This window comes from Vicugna pacos, chromosome 26, assembly GCF_048564905.1.
Source record: "Vicugna pacos chromosome 26, VicPac4, whole genome shotgun sequence".
Lineage (NCBI taxonomy): Eukaryota > Metazoa > Chordata > Mammalia > Artiodactyla > Camelidae > Vicugna > Vicugna pacos.
The window spans coordinates 1,990,884-2,003,798 of record NC_133012.1 but is presented as its reverse complement, the minus strand read 5'-3'; the positions used below and the strand labels follow the sequence as shown (position 1 = coordinate 2,003,798).

Sequence of the window (12,915 nt, the reverse complement as noted above, 5' to 3'; positions counted from 1 at the left end):
GGTTGTCTTTATTCCCTGCACTGGGCAGACAAATTGAGACTCAGTGCGTGGGTACGGTACTAACGCTTCGTTCCTGTGGGACCACAGTGTTTGAGTGGTCTTCTGTTGGGCTGACTTTACATATCGATCCCCACCCCACCCCATTGCTGTTTTCCTAATTGCTGTTTCAAACTCCATGTAAATCAAACTGATACCTTTATACTAATGTAGACCATGTTTGGTTATTGTGAAAGTATACAAAAGGCAATACCAATTAAGCAGGTAAATAAATCTGAATTTAGAGTGAAGTATGATTTTATAAACTAAAATAACTACAGGGACTTTACCATTGTTTTTAAATGTTGAAAAACATAATAATTGTTGTTAATTAAATGAGGAAAGTTTTATTTACAGCTTATAATAGAAATTCCTGGTGTCCTAAAGAAGCATTTTGAGTCAGTGATCATTTAACATATGACTCATGAATCTTCCAAAAGAATTTGAAAAACCTAGTATCTTCTCATCCAGCTTAAAGTTGTCATCTAAATATTTAATTTTAAGTAATTAAAACTTATAAAAAGACATAATTTTTGATATGAATATTAATTATTGGTATTCAAAATAGTCTTTCATTAGAGCCTAAAGATTATAGTCAGGGAGAAGCATTTCTGAACAACAGTAGTTCTGAAAATCTGTTCTTCCCCCAAAACAATGAGAACACTGGCAAAAATGGTCCAAATAAAGGTTTTCGGAACCCTGGAAATTAACCACAAGGCTCTCCACAATCTAAAGACTGTTTATGGGAGGAAAAAAAAGCCAATTTCCATAAGAACAGTAAGCTTTGTAGTGTTTTCATTTGCCCTCTTACCATTCCCCTCTCCCCAGCTCCACTGTAATCTTGAAAACCAAGTCTCACAATCATAGTAACTATGAAAACCACATGCCTGGCAATCACTGGAGTGGGCAATTTCGAGCTCTCCAAAAAGCCCCGTTCCCAAGGAATTGTCATGCTGTTTGTGACTTGTCTGGCTTCACTCTCAGGACTCATCCTTCTTTGCTCTGATTCCGTGCTCACTCGGTGAAGACAGTTTTCCCAGAGTTTGTGGCAGTTGTTCAGTATCACTCCTGCCTGAGGTGCTGGTAGCAGGTGGGGCAAACAGGAAGCTGACCAAAGGCTCAGAAGGAAAAGCTGGGAACTAAGGCGCATGAAGGGCTCCGGTGAGCTCTGAATGTCGCTGGGAGGCTGTGGCCGCCTGCCCAGGAACACGTGAGAGGACCCAAAGCTCTCACACTCATCTCTGACTTTGAGATTCTGCACAAGCAGAAAGTGAAGGTTAAGGAAGACTTGTGAAGTGCTTCCTGGAGCCTCAGCACACACACAAAACCGCACAGCACAGGCTGGGCTGCTTCCTGACTCTGTCCAGCAGTAGGCTGACTGCTGGGCTGAGCAGAGGCTTCAAGGGCCACACACAGCAGAGAACATCGACTTTACAGAATTATTCGGGAAAAGCCAGTAAACAAACAGTGCAGTGGCAGCAAACAGCTGGGGAGGAGGAGGAACCTGATTTATAGAGAGTGGCCATATTATATTATTTAAGGTGTCTAGTTTTCCACAAATAATTTTGAGACTTGCAAAGAAATAGGAAAGTACGGCCCATACATAGTAAAAATAGCAATCAATAGAAACTGCTACTGAGAAAAACCAGGCATTGGACATGAAAGATTAGAAAAATGGATTAAAAAATCCAATTTCATCTTTAAGAGACACACTTGAGATTCTGAGATAAGTAACTTGACAGTAAAAGACTGGAAAAAGAAGCACCATGCAAACAGTAGTTGAAAGAGAGCTGGAGTGGCTACGTTAATATCAACAAAATGCACATTAAGATAAAAATTGCTAGAGACAAAGACATTTTATAATGATAAGAGGGTCAACCTACCAAGAGGATGTAATAGTTCTAATTAGTATAGGCAATTTGTAACACAGCCCCAAAATACACAGATGGAAAAACTGACAAATAGCATCCTGTGCACCTAACGATGGAGCATCCACACTTATAAAGCAAATACTAACAGAACTGAAAGGAGAGAGACAGCAATACAGTTGACCCTTGAACAAGGTGGGGTTGGGGCGCTGACTCTCCATGCAGTCACAAATCCACATGTAACACTTCATTTCCCCAAAGCTTAACTACTAATAGCCCACTGTTGACCCAAAGCCTTACCAGTAACATGAGCAGTCAATTAACATATTTTGTGTGTTAAATGTATTATATACTTTATTCTTCAATAAAGTAAGCTAGAGAAAAGAAAATGTTATTAAGAAAATCATAAGGCAGAGAAAATACATTTATACTACTGTACTGTATTTATTGATACCATTAAGTTTATGTCACCTGTTTACAAGATGAATCCTCTGTCAGTACCTGTGTCAATACTGTCTTATATGATACAGAATGCTGTAGGTGTTATATGTATTAGCATCAGCTATCAAAATGAAAAGGTAATGTGAAAAAAAATTCATATTTATTTGCAGATATAAATGATTCATGCATTCATAATGAAGAAGCAGCAATACAACTGCTTCATGGTAGCCTAGCCTATATACTAATGAATGAATCATTACAAAATTTTTATGGTATAGAATATTACAGTCATTTTCATAATACAATATTGGAAACATTGCTACATTAAGAAAAAAAAAACCCACTTATCTTTGATGGTAGGCTGTGAGCCATGAAGTTCTTCTGTGAGTTTCTACAAATTCCTGCAAGTCTCCAGAAATGTTTTCAATAAGTATATTGAAAGTGGACCCGTGTGGTTGAAACCCATGTTGTTCAAAAGTCAACTGTATAATACTATTGGGGACTTTAATACCCCACTGTCACCAATGGATAGATCATCCAGACAATCAACAAGGAAACAGCAGAATTGAATAACACTATAGATCAGATGAATCTTAACAGATATATATATAGAGAGAGAACATTCCATTAAACAGCAGCACAATACACATTCTTTTTAAGCACACATAGAACATTTTCTAGGCTAGATCATGTTATGCATGAAACAAGTCTCAACACATTGAAGATGATAAAGGTATGTTTTCAGACTACAAAGATATGAAACTAGAAAGCAAGGATGGAAAATTGACAAATACATGGAAATTAAACAGCATAGTTTGAACAACCAATGGATTGGAGAAGAGATGAAAAAGGAAGTGAAAAAAGTATCTTGAGACAATAAAAAATGGTGACACAATATACCAAAATTTATGAGATGCAGCGAAAGCAGTTCTAAGAAGAACTAACTGTAAGTGCCTACATCAAGGAAAAAGAAAGATTTCCAACAACCCAACATCACACTTCAAGGAGCTAGAAGAACAAACTAAGCCCAAAATTAGCAGGAGGAAATAGTAAAGAGTAGAGCTGAGAGAAGAGCAGAAATAAGTGAGATGGAAAACCGGAAAACAACAGAAAAGATTAACGATACCAAGAGTTGGTTTTTTGAAAGGATAAACAAAATCGACAAACCTTTAGCTAGATTAACCAAGAAAAAATGAGGACTCAAAATTATCAACAAAAGAGGAGACATTATAGCAGATACCACAGAAATATAAAGGATTATAAGAGACTACTGTAAACAATTATATGTCAATAAATTGGACAACGGGAAAGAAATAGATAAATTCCTAGAAACATAGAGCTTATCAGGACTGAATAATAAAGAAATAGAAAACCTAAACAGACCAGTAATGTGTAAGGAGATTGAATCGATATCAGAAACCTCTCAAACACAAGTAAGCCTTGTTTGTATGGAACCACAAAGGACCCCAAGTAGCCAAAATAGTCTTGAGAAAAACCCACAAAGGCAGTGCATCACACTTCCAGATTTCAAATTATGCTACAAAGCTATGCTTCAAAGCAGTGTGGTACTGGCATAAAAATAGACACATAGACTAACTGAACACAATGAAGAGCCCAGGAATGAATCCAAACATACACAGTCAACTAATATTTGAAAAAGGAGCTAAGAATACTCAATGAGGGAAAGGGTAGTCTCTTCAATAAATGATGTTGGACAGACTGGATAACCACATGCAAAAGAGTAAAACTGGACCCTGACCTTTCACCATTCATGAAATTAAAGACATGGATTAAAAACTTGAATGTAAGACCTGAAACATTGACTCCCTTAGGAGAAAACAACCGGCAGTAAGCTCTTGAACAGTGATCTTGGCAATGACTTCTTGCCTCTGACACCAAAAGCAAAAGCAATAAAAGCAAAAGTAAATACATGGGACAACAACAAACTAAAAAGCTTCTGCACAGCAAAGGAAACATCACCAAAATGAATACGCAACCTGTGGAATGAGAGGAAATATTTGTAAATTGTATGTCTGCTAAGTGGTTAATAATAAAAATATATGAGGAGCCTCATACAACTCACCAGCAATAGTAACAATAATCCAATTAAAAATTAGGCAAAGGAGCAGAACTTTTCCAAGGAAAATATACAAATGGCCAACAGGTACATGAAAAGATGCTTATCATTATTAATCATCAGAAATCAAAACCATAGTGAGAGATCAGCTCACAGTGAGCTATCCCTTCACACCTGCTAGGCTGGCTGTTCTCAAAAAGGCAAGAGTTAGCGAGTGCTGGTAAGGATGTGGAGAGAAGGGAACCCTCGTGTGCTGCTGGTGGGGATGTAACTTAATACAAGCTATGTGTAGAAAACAATGGAGGATTCTCAGAATTAAGATAGAACTGCCATATGATCCAGCAATCCCACTTCTGGGTTTATAGCCAAAGGAAAGGAGATCACTATCTCTGTAAGATACCAGTGCTCCCCTGTTCATTGCAGCATTATTTACCCTAGCCAAGGCATGAAAACAACTTGTGTTCATTCGTAAATGGGTAAAGAGAATGTGAGGTAGATAGGTAGGTAAGTAGATAGAAAACACAATAGAGTGTTATTCAGCCACAGAATGGAAGGAAATCCTGCTGTTGCAACAACATGGATGAACCTTGAGGGTATCATGCTAGTGAACTAAGTCAGAGAAGACAATATTGTGTGATCTTATTTATATGTTAAATCTAAATTTAAAAAAACCCAAACTCATAGACACAGCAAATTGGTGGTTGCCAAGATCAGGTGTGTGTTGGGGGAAATGGGTGAAGGTGGTCAAATGGTACAGACTTTCATTTATAAGATGAATTAGTTCTCAGGATCTAATGCACAGCATGATGACTGTAGTTAATAGTACTGTACCATGTAGTTGAAAATTAAGAGAAAAGATCTTAAAAGTTGTCACCACACAAAAAAGTAAAAATATGAAGTGATATATGTGTTAACTTTATTGTGACTGTCTTGCAATGTGTGCATATGTTGAATCATTCTGTTGGACACCTTAAACTTACAGAATGTTATATGTCAATTGTATCTCAGTAAGGCTAGGAGAAAAGGAAAAAAAAAGAGCTTAGGAACAGAGCAGACTGGTGATCGCCAGGGGCTACAGGGTGAAGGAAATGGGTAAAAGTGGTCAGAAGTTTCAAACTTCCAGTTACAAGATGAACACATTCTGGAGGCAGTACATCAGGGTAGCTGTAATGAACAGTATTGTGAAGTTTATTTGTAAGTTGCCAAGGGTAGATTTAAAAAATTCTCATCAGACAGAAAAAAGGGTAACTATGTGAGGTGATGGATCTGTTAACTAACCTTACTGTGGTAATCATTTTGCTATATATATATGTATATAAAATCACCACTTTGGACACCTTAAACTTACAGAATGTTGTATGTCAGCTGTATCTCAGTGAAGCTGTGGGGAAATGTGGGGAACACTCACTAGCTCTAACAGACATCTATGGCACGCTCCACCCAACAACAGAAGAACATGTGTTCTTTTCAAGTACAAAATGGGACATATTCCAGGACAGAACATAAAACAAGTCTCAATAAATTGAAAAGGCCTGAAAATATACAAAGTATATTCACTGAGTGTAATGGGACAGAATTATAAATCCTTAACAGAATGAAATTTGTGGAAATTGAACAACGTATTTCTAAATAACCTATGGGTCAAAGGTGAAATTCACAAGGGAAATGGAAAGATACTTTAAGACTCATGAAAATTAAAATGCAGTTAAGATTTATACAGCTCAGGCATTGTTAAGTGGTGTATTTGTTGCTATAAATGCCTATATTTAAAAATAAGAATGATCTCAAAGCAATAACCTAACCTTCCAATATAAGAAACAAAAATAAAGCAAACTAAACCCAAAGAAAGCAGAAGGAAGGAAATAATACAGAGCAGAAACAAGTTAAAGAACAGAAAAACAATAAAGAAACACTTTAATAAAACTGGTTTATTCTTTGAAAAGAATAACATTGACAAATGTCTAGCTAGCCTGACCCTGAAAAAAAGAAGACTGAAATTACTAAAATCAGTAATGAAAGTGGGGGCATTACTATTCCCTCACAGAAGCAATAGGATTATAAGCAAAACTGTCAACAATTGTATGTTAACAAATTAGATCACCAAGGTCAAATGGACATAGTTCTAGAACAATAAAAAATGTGACACTGAATCAAGAAGAAATAGAATATCTGAATAGACCTATAGCACATAAAGAGATTAAATTAGTAATTTAGAGAAAAAAAGCTTCCCACAAAGAAAAGACCAGATGGCTTTACTTGTGAGTTGCACCAAACATTTTAAAAAGTTTTAATATAAATCCTTCACAAAATCTTCAGAAAAAAAAAAAAGGAGTGAACACTTGCCAGAGCATTCTATGAGGAGTGTATTACCTGGATACCAGAGCCAGACAAAGCTATCACAAGGAAACTCATATCCCTTATGAATACCCTTTGTGAATACAGACAAAAAATCCTAAAAAAAAAAAAAAAAAAAAAGAGAGAAAAGAAAAGAGAAAGCCAGAGTTACTCTAGCAACATATAAAGAGGATTAGAGGGGACGGTATAGCTCAGTGGTAGAGCGCATGCCTAGCATATGTGAGGTCCTGGGTTCAATCGCTAGTACCACCATTAAATAAACAAACAAACAAACCTAATTATCTCCAGAAAAAAAAAAAGAGGATTATACATCACAGCCATTTGAGTTTTATTACAGGAATGCAAGATTGGTTCAGCATATGAAAATCAATCTAATCCCCATATTAATGGAATAACAGAGAAAAGCTGTATGATCATCTCAGTAGACACATAAGCACTTGTGAAAACCCAGCACCATGTCATAATTAAAAAGAAACAGATAGTAAACCAGGAAAAAAGGGAATTTCTTTAATTCTTGACAATGAGTATCTATGAAAAAACTCATAGCTAACCTGATACTTAGTGATGAAAACTGAAAAGCTGTCCTCTAGACCAGAAACAAGGCAAGAATATCAACTCTTGGCCCTTCTTTGTAACTTTTTGAAGATTTTAGCCAGCATAGTTAGGCAAGGAAAAAAAATAAAATGCATCAAGATGAGAAAGAAGTAAGTAAAATTTTCTCTGTTTGCAGAAGACGTGAGCTTTTATATCAGAAAACCCTAAGGACTCTACAAAAGAAAAAAACTTGAAGAATCTAAAAAGCTAGTTCAGCAAGGCTGTAGAATAAAAGTTGAATATACAAAGTTCATTTGTATTTCTGATACTAGCAATGAACAACAGGAAAGTGAAATTCATTTCCTTTACAATATCATCAGAAATACTAAGATACTTAAGAATAAACTTAAAGTGAGGTCAATACATTGACGCTGAAAACTTCAAAACACTGAAGGAAACCAAACAAGTAGAAAGTTATTTCATGGTCATGGATTGGAACGCTTAATGTTAAAGTGCCGTACTCTCCAAACTGGTCTTGAGATTCAGCACAGTCACTGTCAAAATCCCAGCTGACTTTTTGCCTTCCAGAAATTTGATAAACTAATCCTGAAATTCAAGACAATCCCTATCAAATTCCCACTGGCATTTTTTTGTAGAAATAGAATTTTTTTCCCCTAAAATTCATATGGAATCTCAAGGGACTGTGAATAACTGAAACAAATTGAAAAACAGCCACATTGGAGGACTTACACTTCGTGATTTCAAAACATATTACAAATCTACAGTAATCTAAAGAGAGTGATACTGGCATAAAGACAGGCAAATAGCCAAGTGGGCTAGGATACGGAGCCCCCCAGTCAACCCCTGAATGTATGGGCTAATGATCTTCAGCAAAGATGCCATGACCTCTCAATGGGGAAAGGACAGCCTCTTCAACAAATGTTGCTGGGAACGAAGGGGGTCCACAAGCAAAAGAATGAAGTTGCCCCCTGACCTTATACCATATAAAATTAACCCAACGTAGATTAAAGACCTAAATATAAGACCTGAAACCACAAAGGAATACATAGAGGAAAAGCTTCATGACACTGGACTTGGCAATGATTCTAGATCTGACACCCAAAGCTCAGGTAACAAAAGTGAAAATAGGCAAATGTGATTACGTCAAACTTAACAGACTTTTCTACAACAAAGGGCACAATCAACAAAGTGAAATGGCAACCTACAGAATGGGAGGAAATGTTTGCAAATCATATATCTGATGAGGGGTTAATATCCAGAATGTATAATGAACTCTTACAGCTCTACAACCACAAAAAATTAAATAACCCAATAAAAATGGGCAAAGGGTTTGAATAGACTTTTACCTGAAGATAATATACAGTTAACCAAGCAGCATATGAAATGATGTTCAACATTCGCTGTCAGAGAAATGCCAATCAGAACTACAGTAAACACCACCTCACACACATTAGGATGGCTATGATTTGAAAAACACAAAAAATAACAAGTAAGTACGTGGAGAAGCTGGAACCCTTGTACACTGTTAGCGGGACTGGAAAATCGTGCAACCCTATGGAAAGTAGTATGACTGTATACCCAAAATAATTGAAAGCAGGGTCTCAAGGAGATTTTTGCACACCCATGTTCATAGAGCACTTCACATTTAGCCCAAAAGTGGAGCAACCCAAATGTCAATCAGTGGATGAATGGATAAGCAAAAATGTGGTATACATACAGTGAAATATTCAGCCTTCAAAAAAGGAGGTACTTCTGACCTATTTTGTAACATGGATAAACTTTGAGAACATTTTTTAAATGAAATAAGCCAGTCATAGAAAGAAAATATTCTATGATTTCACTTTCATAAATTACCTATATATTCAGATTCACAGAAGAGAAAGTAGAATGATGGTTACCAGAAGCCGGGGGAGGGGGAAAAGGGAAGTTTTTTAATGAGTATAGACTTTAAGATTTGCAAGATGAAGAAGTTCTGGAAATCTGTTTCACAACAATGTGACTATACATGACACTGCTGACACTATACATGTAAAAAGCATTAAGGTGGTAAACTGTGTTTTTTAACCATAAGAGAAAGAATGCAAAGGCAAAAACAACTTGCTACAAAGCTACAAGAATCAAGGAGTGTTACACTGGCATCAAACCAAACATGGAGATCAATGCGATACAGTTAAGAGTTCAGAAGTAAACCCTTTTATGGTCAGTTGATTTTTGACAAGGATGCCAAGGCCATTCAGTGGGGAAGGAATGCATATGCTGGGACAATTGGATAGCCACATGCAAAGGAAGGAGATGGATTTGTATTTCCCACCCTGTAGAAAAAATTAATGGAAAACGGATCAAATATCTAAGTGTAAGATCTAACACTAAAACCTCTTAGAAAAGAGAGGAGTAAACCTTTGTGACCTCGGATTAGACATAGCTTGTTACATATGATACCAAAAGCACAAGCAACAAACGAAAAATATAAATTGGGTATCATCTAAGTTAAAACCTTTCTGTCTTCAAAGAACACCATCAAGTGAAAAGACAACCCACAGAATGGGAGGAAGTATTTGCAAAGTACGTGTGTGATAAGGAGCTTGTGTCCAGAATATATAAAGAACACTTAACAAGTCAAAAGTAAAAAAACAAATAAGAAAGGGGTGGAGGATTTGAACAGGCATTTCTCCAAAGAATATATACGAATGGCCAATAAGCACATGAACGGATGCTGAACATCATTCGTCATGAGGAAAATGCAAATCAGAACAACAAGACACCAGTTCACCCCCACTAGGTTGGCTAAAATAGGAAGGACAGATGAGTGTTGGTGCAGATGTAGAGAAATGGAAACTCGCACGCATTTGCAGTGGGGACGGAAACCGGTGCCGCCAGTCCTCACATGATTAAACATAGCTACCGTATGGCCCAGCAATCCCACTCCTGAGTTATATGCACAGGAGGAATGAAAACATGTCCACACAAAACCTTGTACACACATATTTATAGCAACATTATAATAACTAAAATGTGGAAACAGTCCAAGTATCCACCAGCTTCTAAATGGATTAAAAAATTTGGTATATTCATACAATGGAATGTTACTTGCTAATAAAAAGAAATTAAATACTTATTAATGTTACAATCTGGGTGAACCTTAAAAACGTAATGCTAAATGAAAGAAGCCAGTCGTAAAAGGCCACATTTTATATGATTCTACTTATATGAAATGTCCTGTACAGGCAAATCCATAAGATTCAATAAATAAAAAGTGTATTACTGGTTGCCAGGAAATGGGTAATGGGGATGAGGGGAGAGTTTGGGGAGTGACTACTAATGGGTATGTTGTGTCTTTTGGGGTGATGAAGATATTCTGAATTTAGATAGTGGCGATGGCTGTACAACTTCATCAATATACTAAAACATTAAATTGTGTAGTTCAAAAGGGTGAACGTTATATTTCAATAAAGCTGGTATTTTTAAAAAGTTGCAGTGAGTTGACACTTCCCCCTCACCATATTAAAAAAAAAACAAACTTTTTTGCTCCTAGTAGTCATAATTTATCTACTTTTCCTTAGTTTCATTTATCTTTGCATTGTATGTTTTTATATTTGGGAGACTTTCATTGCTGTTATTTTATTTGATACTTATGTGCAACAAAAAATTAAATAAATTGAGATGAAAGCTTTGATTTCTTATGACTAAAAGATTTCAAATGTTTAAATATGTCATTCTAAGAGAAATTTTTATCCTTATTAACAACGCATAATTGATTAAAAACAGATAATGTTGCAAGTATTTGAATTCACCAAGCATGTATTAAAAAATTTTTTTGTTCTTAATTGATGATTGAATTATATCTTTTTTTAATTTTGTTAAAAGCAAATAATTGGAACCACCTGACTTGGAAAAGGATTTTTTGCCTAGTTATCATTCATGCATTTTCTCAAATCCTTGGAACATATCCCCCAAAAGCCTTGCCAACTCCTACCTTAATGACTACTGATTTTACTTGTTACTTTTTACCTTCAGGCACCTTGTTTGATCTGATACATTTGATAAAGATGAAGAAAATTGAGGCTGTCTTTTTCAATATAATATTATGAAACAGGATTTCCATTAAAGTTCCTTTGTGTGCTTTAAATAAATTTTCATGCGAACTTAGACCTGCAGATTCCATTTATTCAAATTTTAGGAAATATCTACCAAATACGTTAAGCGGCAAAGCCATTGTTAAAACATTCGTCCAATCTTTCACGTAAACTATGACTGTATGCCCTCTTCACTGATGCAAGAGTAAGGTTTTTAACAACAGTTATGCAGCCCTTTTACTATAATTGATTGAATAGCATGGATTGGGCAGATGGTTTCACGGTGTCAGGTAGAAGGGCAATTGTGAAAGGGGATGGGAAGCAATTACTTTTAAGACACATAGGTGAGTATGTTCTCAGGCAAATCTGTATTTTCGAAGGTAAGTTCTGTATAAATATGGCTTCACATTCCTTTTAAAGTCTTTTATCTCCAGGAATATTCTGCATCAACTTGAAGACTGCCATTCTACCGTGCTCTTTGTCCTTTACAAATAAAGTAGCCTTACAGAGCATACATTTTATTTGTCTGCATGTTGTGTGCAGAGAGGTTAGCGTGCGTCACGTTCACTTGGACCACGTTTTGCCAGAGGTGCCGGAGGCGGGCTCCTGCTTGTGTTCTCCATCCCCCTCCTGCCCTGTGCAGGCTTCTGTTGGTGTCCCGGTTCGACTTCACCCCTGGCCACTTTGACTAGTTGATTGGAGCTGGCATCGGAGGTGATTCTCTGTCATAGCAATTTTACTTCATTTTCTCAGTCAGCATGTTTGAATCTTTTCTCTTTTTACAGTTCAGATTTCCTAATTTTTGTTTATTAATGAGGCTTTTTGGGTTAAACTTACTATCCTTAAGTCGGCTTGGAGACGGTTCTCTTCTCCACAGGTCTCTTGCTTTTCTTAGATTTTGTGAACCAAAGCTTCGGTTGTATCTTTTCAATTCTGTATATGAGCAGCATGGGAAGATTTAGTGACTCCAGAGCGCACAGCCTTGGAAGATAAGAGCTGGTTTTTCTCTTTAGAGCAAAAGGATAGAGCCCAAAATGCTTGCTGCCCCATTACAAAGATTCAGATTCCCAAATCTCAGGGCTCTTGCTGTGTGTGCAGGTGTCAGCTGTATACATTTTCAAGCTGCTCTGTGAGAACTGGGACTTGGGGAACCGGAGCAAGATAATGCTGATATCCTGGCTTGTCCTGTTGTAATAAATCCCTGCGCCTTTCACACAGCAGTCCTGCTTCTGCAGCATTCATGAGACTGAGAGGTGAACTTGTTAGCTTGAAAGTAGGCTAAAAATCTCAGATCCTTCACAGTTCTTGACAATATGTAGGAAACATAAGTGAAGGAAATAAATAGGTATCAGAGTGCAGCTCAGAAATGTCATCTTATCCGTGTTTTTCATTAAGAAACTGCATTATATGTTATTTTTATAAATGTAGCAGAGATTTTTCAGATACTTTTGTAGGGTAAAATAAAGCTTTGACATAACTTTGCTATTCAGATTTAATGACAGTTTTAAAG

The 12,915-nt window shown here is 36.5% G+C and overlaps 1 protein-coding gene across 17 annotated transcripts in view; it reads left to right on the top strand.

Moving 5' to 3' along the window:
- PSD3 (pleckstrin and Sec7 domain containing 3) overlaps window positions 1–12,915 on the top strand; it is a 398,292-nt gene that overhangs the window by 165,475 nt on the left and 219,902 nt on the right. The window lies entirely within an intron of this gene.